Here is an 11,291-nt window from a genome sequence, read left to right as displayed (position 1 = left end):
TCAGGGCCCCTCCTTGGTTCATTGTGCTCACAACCTTTGGGAGAGCTACAAGAATGAGATGCTGTTGTAAACCCTACATGCACAGCAGGTTTCTTCAAAGTGGGAGAGTGACAGGTTATTTTGGCTTCCCCAGTTCCCTAATCAACCATTGCTGGTGACAATTCTGTACTTTTATGGCATTGTTAAATTCTTTAGGCAGAAGCATACCCTTTAGCTTTTGGTGTTTGTAAGCAGCTTGAATTACTTTTTAGCTGTAAAAGTCTAAGAACATTCAAATGACTTTTCTAAAGCTTTCTGCTCCTCTGCTTTAAAACCCTACTGTATTTTAATGGAAATGTAATCCATATGTTTGATTCCATTATACTCATATAACAATATTTAGGTAGCCTGTGAGCTAATTGATGTCTAAGTCTTTTGATCTTTTTTATAGTCTCATTTTAAATCATTTCTTATAGACACAGGAAGTTCTACTGCTGCCAAAAATATTCTGACTTAAAACAGTGAAAAGTTCAAGTTTTGTTAGAAACATTAATTCCACCAAATTTCCGTGAGTTCTTGTCGTGTTAAAACAGGTTCGTTCATTCTCAAAGTCAACAGTAGCATCCTGTGAAGTGATATAAACACAAGATTGGGACTTCAATGCAAAGCAAGGTTAAGTATAACATATGAGCCACAAAAAATTCCTTATTAAAACTTAAATATTTTCCATAATATCAAAAGTACAGGATGATACTAGCTAATCCTTTTCATGTATTTTATATCCATTTTATCATCACTTTTCTGTGAAAAATAGACCATTCTATTCTGTCAGGGTTTTTTTTGTGTGTGTTTGTTTTTTAAACATCTTTTGAGATGAGACTACATTTAGATGCTATTTATATTAACAACAGCAAAAAACATCTAAGTCAAGAAAATATACAATTAAAAATAGAGAAGAGCACATGTCTTGTATCGGAGTTGCCAACCTTAGCCACGTAGACTCATTTGGAACCTTTCAGAAGTACTGAATCATCTCTGGCCTCCTCCCAAAGATTCTGATTCAATTCAGCTGGGGTCTGGGTATCCATATTTTTAAAAGCGCTGCAGAAGATTTCACTGTGCACTCCAGGTTGAGAACCACTGACTTACCTTAATTCCCACATAATCACTTGCAGAATTCTGGGGCTAATACAGGGTTATATTCTAAGCCCTAAGGAAAGTTTTGCTTAAATGAGGTCAGAGGAACTTGTCGGATCACAGGGACAGAAAAAAAAAGATCAGTGGTGCCTGGAAAATAATGAAATAGGTGGTAGGGGTGGATGTCAGAAACCTAGACAGAGGGTCAGGTTGTAAGATAAGGTTAGGCTTTGTTGCCAGGGCAAGAAGTTTTGCTTTGGTTCTACAGGAGATAAGAACAAAGGGCTTGAAGCAGAGGAGTGACAAGACCTGAATAAATACTACTGGTGGTGGTCTAGGTGAAAGATAAACAGTGACATGGACTAGGGTGATAGTGATAGAAATGGAGAGAAAGGAACAGATTTGGAGTATGTCTTGAAATAGAGACAATGCTCACAGGTTGGTTGTTGGAAGCTAGGGAGAGTCCTAGATTTTTTTTTTTTTTTTAAACAGTTTTCATTCTGTTGTGCAGGCTGGAGTGCAGTGGTGGAATCATGGCTCATTGCAGCCTCAACCTTGGAGGCTCAAGCATCCCCCCACATCAGCCTTCCAAGTAGCTGGGACTACAGGCTTGCGTGACCACCCCTAGCTAATTTTTGTATTTTTGTAGAGATGGGGTTTCTCCATGTTGCCCAGGCCAGGCTGGTCTCAAACTCCTGGGCTCAGTGTTCCCACCTCCGCCTCCCAAGGCGCTGGGATGACAGGTATGAGCTACCACGCCCAGCCAGATTTTTGGTCTGAGCAGCCACATGGAGTGTAGCAACGTTGGCTGAGATGTGGATAACTGACAGATGTGCGTGGGAGAGAAAAGGACTGAAAGGTTCTCTGTTGGTTCCGTTAGCTTTGGAATGCCTACTAGGCATCCAAAAGTAAAAGTCAAAGAATTGGATGCATAAGTATCGGCTTTGTAGGCAAGTCAAAGCCAGAGCTATAATGTGGGAATTACTGGCATATGACTACGCTATAAAACTTTGGAATTGGGTGGAGCTACTTAGGGAGAGATTATAGATAAGGGGGAGGGGCCAAGGGCCAAGTCCTGGGGTGCTCTTTGGTTAGACCACAATATTTGGACATAAATATACATATGCACATACTAAATATTCAGGAAATGAGAAAGAGAGCAATATTATTTCTAAATTCAACATTCTTCTATCACAATAGTACTGCTACATTGAATAATCTTTTGTGATAGATTTACAAATTTGGTCCCAGAACAGTTGATGAATAAAAATATTGCTGGGAATGATGGCTCGTGCCTGTACTCCCAGCTACTTCAGGAGGCTGAGGAGGGAAGATAGCTTGTGTCCAGGAATTCAAAGATGCAGTGAGCTATGATCATGCCACTGCCCTCCAGCCTGGGTGACAGAGTGATACCCTGTCTCTATTAAAAAAACAAACAAACAAACAAACAAACAAAAAAAACTATTTAAAAAAACCTCACTAATCAAAATACCTTTTTAATTTAAAAATTATATTGCAAAGTAAAAAAAAAAAATTTAAAGAAACACTTCTCAAGTTGCCTGCATATGCACAAAAAAGAAAAACACAGTTTATTGAATAAAAAATGGATCAAGCATGAACACTTCTCTGGTTACTGTAACTGATTGGGCCTACATATAATGGGATAAGAGCTTTATTTTGGCAGGACTTCGCCAGTGTCCTGATACCTAGGAATAGCCTGATCAAACAAAGCTTAGCTCGTAGGAAAGGTTCTGTATATTGATTTTTCCAATATAGGATCCACTTACTGATCTTTAAGGGTTATGCTTTGCCCATGACACTGCTGGTTAAGGTAAAATTTTTTAGAGAAAAATAGATAACCAATGCCTTAAATGTATCTGTGGCCGTGCACAGTGGCTCATGCCTATAATCCCAGCACTTAGGGAAGCTGTGGTGTAAGACCAGCCTGGGCAACATCTCTATTAAAAATACAAAAATTAGCTGGGTGTGGTGGTACATGCCTTTAATCCCAGCTACTCGGAAGGCTGAGGCAGGGGAATCACCTGAACTCAGGAGGAGGAGGCTGCAGTGAGCTGAGATCACACCACTGACCTCCAGCCTGGGTGACAGAGCTTCTGTCTCAAAAAAAAAAAAAAAAAAAAAGTTTGCATTTGTAAAGAGTGTAACTTAACCTTGGCCTAACCTATCTGCTATATGCTGGTCCACCCTGCGGGGTAACACAGTGTCCTCCTTGAATTGGAACAAAGAAAGACCATGTTCATTAATTGCTGGTGGCTGCTCTGACTAAGGCACAAGCCCAGCTGATTCACTAACATTTCTTTTTCTTTTCTTTTCTTTTGAGACAGAGTCTCACTCTGTCGCCCAGGCTGGAGTGCAATGGGGCAATCTCGGCTCACTGCAACCTCCGCCTCCAGGATTCAAGCGATTCTCCTGCCTCAGCCTCCCGAGTAGCTGGGACTACAGGTGCATGCCACCACGCCCAGCTGATTTTTTGTATTTTTAGTAGAGATGGGGTTTCGTCATGTTAGCCAGGGTGGTCTTGATCTCCTGACCTCGTGATCCGCCTGCCTTGGACTCCCGAAGTGCTGAGATTACAGGCGTGAGCCGCCGCACCCGGCCATTCAGTGAAATTTCTTGAGAGGACCACAGAACATGATTTTTTTTGTAAGCCACCAACTTGATCATTGAGACACAGAGCACATCTAATGAAATTAATATCTACTTCTCCTTTGCGCTTTTTACATCTTATATTGAACAAAGCCGCTTATAGAGAAAATTTTGCTTTAAAACCTTATAGTTTCCTAGGAGTTTATCCAACAGTATATTTCTGTTCTGCCCTTTTGCAAGTTTAGTGAGCTTGCAAAATGAAAATAAAAGTGGTTTTAAAAGTCTTACAACATTCCTGGGCTTTTTTCAGAGTCCTTGAATGTTCAGTCCTAAAACAGTTGAGTTGAAGGACAAACATTTTTGTCATGTCTGTAGTTAGTCAACAAGTATTTATTGAGCCATGAAATAGCATCCTTGTCAAAGCATGTTGGGACAGTAGCAGGATATTAATTCAGTACTGTGGTTGTATCTTGGCGACGCACACAAATTTTATTATGCTGCCCAAATCACTTAACTCATCTCTCTGACCAGAAATAAAGCAAGCTTCCAGAAATTGCACAAGAGCAGTATAGAATGTGCCATGACTACACAATATTTTATTTGCAAATCTGCCATGTCAAGATATCTTACATTCTCAGGCAGAGCCTTTCTTTAGTAACATTTTCATCCAAAATAAAACTTTCAGAATCTTACGTTTCTTTTTTTTCTTTTGTACAATGGAGGATATATTATCTATTGTGCATCATGGCATACTGTGATTGTTGAATGCTCCTTTCTCCTTCCTCTATAGGAATTTAATGAACAATAAAGACAATTATGCAATCCAGAAAAAATTAATACATTTACTTGCAATGATATTAAATTGGAAAGTCTTATGCTTCTTATTCTCTCTGCATCTGCATAAAGCAGAAACATTTTTCATTTCTTGAAGGATCTTTGAAAGTGTTTTTCCAGACCGGGCAACATAGGGGAGACACAGTCTCTACAAAAAATAAAGAAAATTAGCTGAGCATGGTGTCACGTGCCTGTCTTATCTGCTCCTACTCAGGAGGCTGAGGTGGGAGGATAGCTTGATCAATGGAAGTTGAGGTTGCAGGGAGCAATGGTGGCACCCCTGCACTCCAACCTGGGTGACAGTGTGAGAACCTATCTCAAAAAAAAAAGTGTCTTTCCATTGAAAATTAGTATTTGTTATTAGAAGAACATCTAAAAGTGTGAATGTTTGAATATCGGGAAAGCGTAACAAGTATAAGTTATGTTAATCTGTCCCTTTGTGGGAACATGCATGTTGTCACCATGACACCACAAAGATGGCAAGTTAGTGCTTTCCTCCCTTACCCGATATTGAGTTGTATTCATTACAGAACTCTTAAAAACCAATTAGAAAACAATGATGGATTGCATCTTTCCTGGCCACAAGGTGTTATCCTCATAATCTTGGAAATAAATTGTGTCTTTCTTTTAGTGCAAAGAAAAGATTTCCTAAGCAGTAGATATAAAAGAGGACCAAATGTTAGAATGAACATAAGTCAAAAGAGCTTTTGCGTTTGTTTTATAGATGGTTTTATTCTTTCTAGACAGAAAAAAAAGAGAGGCTTTGTGGTAAGTGTTTTTTAGCTCTTACATCTAAAACAAAGCAACGACAAATGAAAACTACGTGCATACCCCTTTAGAGTAGCACCATAAGGGTGGGAAAGGGATGGAAGCTATTTGGGATATCATCTATAAAATCAAAACTGTTTAATGGGTATTAACATCTGTGACATTAACACCAGTTTAGTCATGGTGACATACATATTTGCCACAACTGTGGCTACAGTGCTAGAAGCATAGATTGTTCAGTGTTTTAAATGAATGCCCTTTAACTTTTAGTTCTTATAACAGTGTAGTAGAGGGTTGCGTTGGTGGTATTAGGGCATGATGGAAGATGACTGGCACAGCATCACGATCTAGTGCAGCTACTGGAGTCACAGAGACATGAGTTTGAATCCTGCCTCCACCACTTAAACCAGTGGGCCCTTGGCCAAGATAATTAATCTCAATGTTTCTCAGTTTCTTCATCTTTAAAGAGGAGGATAAGCATAGCACTTATCTTAGAGGACTGTTATGAGGATTAAATGAGTTAATATTTGCAAAAAACTTAGTGTAGTGCCTGGTCCATAATAAACACTATATTAGGGATTATTGAAAAAAACATACATGTAAGTAGGGAAAGAGCAACAGAGACATGTGTTCCTGATAAAAGAGATCCTTTAACTCACACCCTAAACCACCCATTTCCTTCACTTCTAGATTCATCTGCTTGGTTCCTGTGTCTTATGAACCCATTCTAGATCCCATGTCCAGGGATTTCCAAGTACTAAAACATTCAGCTCACTCTCCTTGCTCTGACTGGTATTTTAAAAAAATCAAATGCTGAATATATTGTTAGCATGGTTGGCAGCATCTTGTATAGACCCATTAGTGTTATAGCATGAATCATTCATTATACTAACATTTTGTCTTTGTAAAAGACCATCAACTATGATTTGATCATCAAAATCATCAGCTGTAGAGCTATGCAAATGAGAATTCATCTGCATGCTTTGGGTCTAAATGCAATTTGATGGAGACCTAATTAAAATGAGACAAATTGGACTAGATAATCTCTAAGGTCCTATTTAACTTTAAAGATCAGTGAGTCCATAAAACCAGACCATGAGTCTAAAAGAACCCTAATGTCCTAAGTCTTTTAGTACCTTTTCTGTCTGGATTTCATGCGTTGGTCTGATAGTTGAGAGAAAAGGCAGAAGCCCGTGAGTGTACCCTAGGAAACCTACCAGTGTCATTCCCATGAAGCTTTGGCTGCTCAGCACTTATACCAGCAATTTATAACTGGTACCTTCTGCTATTGGAACTACATCTACCGGAATTGAAGAAGGGGCAAGAAAGGACAAGCCAGGAGTCCACAGCCTGCAAACACCTCTAAAATCTCAACAGTCTTTGTACCACACTCCAGCAGGGCTGACTGCAGGGCCATGTGACCTGTGCGGTCACACAGGGCTCTATGCATAGATGGGACCCTCATTTGGCTTAGTGTTCTGCTGTTACCATCTTGAAATTCTTAATAACTACTGAATGGAGGGCCCACGTTTTCATTTTGTGCTAGACCTGCCAATGATGTAGCTGATCCTGCACTCAGGGGAAGCCAGTTCCTTGCAGAACCATGACTTGCTTTGTGAATTCACCTTCACTGGTGACTTGGTATTATGTAGATAACAGCCATGTGTAAATCACTGGTGGGACCTTGGAAATCTGCACTTGAGCATCTACAATCCACAATACGCAATCCACATCCTCTGTACCCCTTGCTTTTGGGGGAGATGAACTCCCAAAAAAGAAAGTGTGTTTTTTTTATTTTATTGTTTATCGATTCTGACAACAGCATTATAAAGTAAGGCAATAACATGACCCTTGATGTTTGCAGAGTTATTAATATAGTGATTGTATTTCCTTATTACATATAATGAAGCAAATATTTAATTAGTTTTTAAAAAGTATTGTGGTGCTGAGGTATAACAGGAAATTGGGACAAGGTACAACTCTTGATATGATAGACTTGTAGATCTTAGTTTTTAAAATTTCTTAATTAAGGTGTTTCTTAATTAAATATTTACAATGCTCATAATAGATTAATTCATTAAACCACTTCTATTAAAACCATTAAATCCATTTCTTGTGTAGGTTTCCCCTAGGGTACTTAACTCATAAAAGGAAATTAGGAGAGGTGGTAATAAAGCCTATCATTTATCATCAGGGATTTTATATCTGCCAACATTTTATTTTGTCATTATTCCCATTTGTGTCTGGGAAGAACACTAAAGCTGACTGGGCTAGTCTTACAAAATTGCAGAGGTTAAATACTCCTTTGCTAATGCAGGATATCTGCAGAACTCCATTTAACAATGTAAAGTATATATATATATATACACACACACACATATATATATATTTCTTTTGTTTAAAAGTTATTATTTAATATAAAGTATTATCTTGGTGCAAAAGTAATTGCAATCTTTGCCATTACTTTCAATGGCAAAAACCACAATTACTTTTGCACCAACGTAATATTTCTGGGCAATTAAAAATAAGAGTGCATACATGCATTTTCACCTGTTCTTCGACTACTTCGTCCAATAACATATTTGAGTAGTTTTGGACAGGAACACAAACAAGTAAGGAGATTTTTCTTTTCTTTTCTTTTTCTGAGACAGAGCCTTGCCCTGTCACCCAGGCTGGAGTGCAATGGTGCAATCTTGGTTCACTGCGGCCTTAACTTCCCTGGCTCAAGCTATCCTCCCACCTCAGCCTCCTGAGTAGGTGGGGCTACAGATACATGCTGCCATGCCCAGCTAATTTTTTTAATGGTTGTAGAATGTTGCCCAGGCTGGCCTCGAACTTTCCAACTCAAGCAGTCCCTCCACCTCAGCCTCCCCAAATGTTGGGATTACAGATATGAGCCACCAAACACAGCCAGCAGGCAGATTATAATCAGCCAATTCTAGGCCATGTTCTAAGAAAGTGCACCTGTCTTGGACAGCAGAGTCTTGGCACCCAAGTGGGCACAGGTGGTAACAGTGGCTTGGTTAGCCTGTTTTGTGTGTCTAACCTGAACACAAGGAAGTGTGAGATGTGTAAGCAGTTTTGTCAAAGAGGCATAACAAGTTTTACTTTCCAGATACGAAATACTGAATTTGTAGAAATAAATTAAGCCTTAGTAGCACAGTCATCAGTATTCAGAAATTTAAGCTATAGGATCATTCTGGAGAAGGCCTCCTGTATCCATACTTGAATATAATTATTTACTCGTGTGTCTGTATTTACCCCTAAACCACAAAACTCCTCCAGGGAAAGGGTAACATCTTGATCATTGCAGTCATGCAGCTGCCTAGCATGTAGCAGGTATATAGGAGGTGCACAATGAAAGCTTGTTGAGTGAATGAATGAAGGGTATTTTACCATTACAAGCTACCCAGTATTGGACTCTGTTGTAAGCCTGGCACTGTGCTAAGGACTTCATGCATGTTCTTACTTAATAACCAGGCTTCTCAGCAGGCACTACCAGGGTCATTGTTAGCGCAAACAGCACCTTCCTGTGATTCAGAAAATTCACATCAGTCCTCTCTGGGATAATGAGTTAGAAAAAGATGCCTCCGCTGTGACAATGCAGCCCCATAGTTGTGTGGCTTGGTGAATGTACCCGGGGCTGAATTTCAGCCTCCACACACCTCAATGGTTGCTTGCTGTGTATACATCACAGACTACATAATGGTACGTAGTGACCATGCTTACTATTACTACCCTACTTTAGTGGGAAGAAACCAAGGCTGGGAGAGGTTAAGTGGCGTGTGCAAGGCACATACCCACTACTTGTAGCTATGTAGGTTTGAGAGAAGGGCATGACTCTCATGACTTATGAGACGCCAGTGACTCCAGGACTCCCACCCTAATCACAGTCTAGCACTTAGAAAGTGTCACAGTCCATGGGTATTGTAGTGACAGCATGGAACCATTTTCGGAGTCCTGCCCCACTCTTGCCTCACACAGGGCATCACAGAGGGAGCTAGCTGTGGCCTTCCAGCATCCCAGAGTCTCCATGGTAATGATGGGGATTAACGGTGATCCTGAATTTTTCTCTAGTGCTTTACAGCTAAGTGTTAGTCTATGAATGCAATATAACAGTGGCTTGAAAATCAACAGATTGTAACAAAAGTCCCTCACAGGAGACAAAGTGGATGCCGTGACCTCTATTGCATTAATGAGACAAATGAGGATAGGAAAAACATGTGGCTTCCCAGAGCACCATGGCAGGGACGTGGAAGGGGGCATTGCAGTCTAGGCTCCTACTCAGTGCTGGCCTTGCCAAGTGTGAGCTCTGCCCTGTCCAGGTCAGTCAGCTGCTGTTAACTCCCCTCAGCCTGTGACACCCAAACCTCATGGAGCATCAGAACTACCAGAAAAGCCTTTTAAAATACAGACTATATTTTAAAATGTGTGAGTGTATGGTGTATGTGTGCTGCTGGGGCGTGGGAGATCCAGGAGCGTGTGTGTACTTATCACATAATAAGCTTTCCAGGTGTTTGTTGACTGCCTGCCGGCGCTGTCCTTCCACCAGCATTTGGAAATGGTGCTACACTCTCATGGCTATTTCAGGCTCATGCCTTGTGCCATGGAATGTCTTCCAGGTCAGATACCTTTATCTCATTCAGCCTACCTAGATCCTGCCCGTTTTTAAAGAGCTGGATCAAGCCCTTTATTTCCTTGCCACTTCTGTTCTGGTGATGCCTATTCCCACTTCTTAAGGGTCTCTACTTTTATGTCTTGGCGGCAAGAGGGCAGGAGTACCAGCCCTGGCGAGGGTCTACTGTGTGTCAGGCCCTGGTTCAGGGTTTTTCCATATGTCATGCTTCCATGACACTGAGGTCAGGATCATTATTTTAAAAACAAGGTAAGTGAAGGAACTTGGCCAAGTTCAGGGCAGGTTGTAAAATGCAGAGTGGGGTTTCATCTGGCTTCCAGTTTCCTGCCTTTCCATCCACTCTGCTAAGTATTTCAGTCTGGTTCTTGTCTCACCCGCAAGATTTCTTTTGTACAAGGAGAGAGAAAGTTTGTCTTACATTTAAAAAAATCTTTCACTCTCTGCTGTATAATCTACATAGTAAAATAACCTAGTTGTTAAGAAGATACAAGAATGGATGCCTTCTCTCACTTCTCTTGCAAACCAGTGCCTAGCAAACTTGTAAAAGGTGAATTGCTTTTGATAGATGATATGATATTTATTTCTTCAAGCTTTTTAATATTACAAGGGAATTCCAGCCAATATTTTTACCTCTTTTTTCTTTTCAGAGTCATGAAGCGTTAGAGCACATGGGTGTCTTATAGATGATCTTGTCCAAGTCATTCATTTAAGAAGAGCTGGTGGAACCTCAGAGAGGTTAAATTCACCTGTTGCAGGTCATCTGTCTCCTTAGTGACAAGTTTGAGATTAGAACCCAGCTTCAAGTCACACGGACTCTTGTGATTATAAGTGAAATCTTACTTGGCCATTCATTTCTGAGCAAGATGCCTGTTTCTGAAATTAGTCTACCAGAGTACCAACTTTTCAAGAGAAAAGATGGTGCCTTACTTCAAGAGCAAAGCCTTTCCCATGAGATATGTTTTGTAAGTGTTTGTTGGCAGCCTAGCTGACTCAGTGACTGATTAAAGGAAGGACAGAAGGACATGAAAGGTATTGACTTGCTCCCTCCTGAGTTCCTCCTCAGTTTACCTCTGATGACCCCAAACTCCACCTGTCCTGCCATGATCCCACCCCCAGATGTTTGGTGCACCTGTCAACTTTGTAGATTTGTGCACGGTAAACTCCTCCTACCCCCCAGCCTCCTTCTAAGGTGCAACTGGGAATTTTCATTTTAAAGCTAAAGGAAACTAATACTGCTGTTGTTATTGGAAGGAGGAGGGAAATGGAGAAGGCATAGTGGAAATTTATTTTTTATTTTTATTTTTGAGACCAAGTCTCACTCTGTTGCCCA

The 11,291-nt window shown here is 40.4% G+C and overlaps 1 protein-coding gene across 1 annotated transcript in view; it reads left to right on the top strand.

Annotated features, from left to right (window-relative positions):
* STARD13 (StAR related lipid transfer domain containing 13) overlaps nt 1-11,291 on the top strand; it is a 252,688-nt gene that overhangs the window by 5,765 nt on the left and 235,632 nt on the right. The gene's annotated exons all lie outside the window — the stretch shown is intronic.

This window comes from Sapajus apella, unplaced genomic scaffold, assembly GCF_009761245.1.
Source record: "Sapajus apella isolate SASKATOON/1434 unplaced genomic scaffold, GSC_monkey_1.0 scaffold32, whole genome shotgun sequence".
Taxonomy (NCBI): Eukaryota; Metazoa; Chordata; class Mammalia; order Primates; family Cebidae; genus Sapajus; species Sapajus apella.
This window is presented reverse-complemented; position numbering and strand designations above follow the sequence as displayed.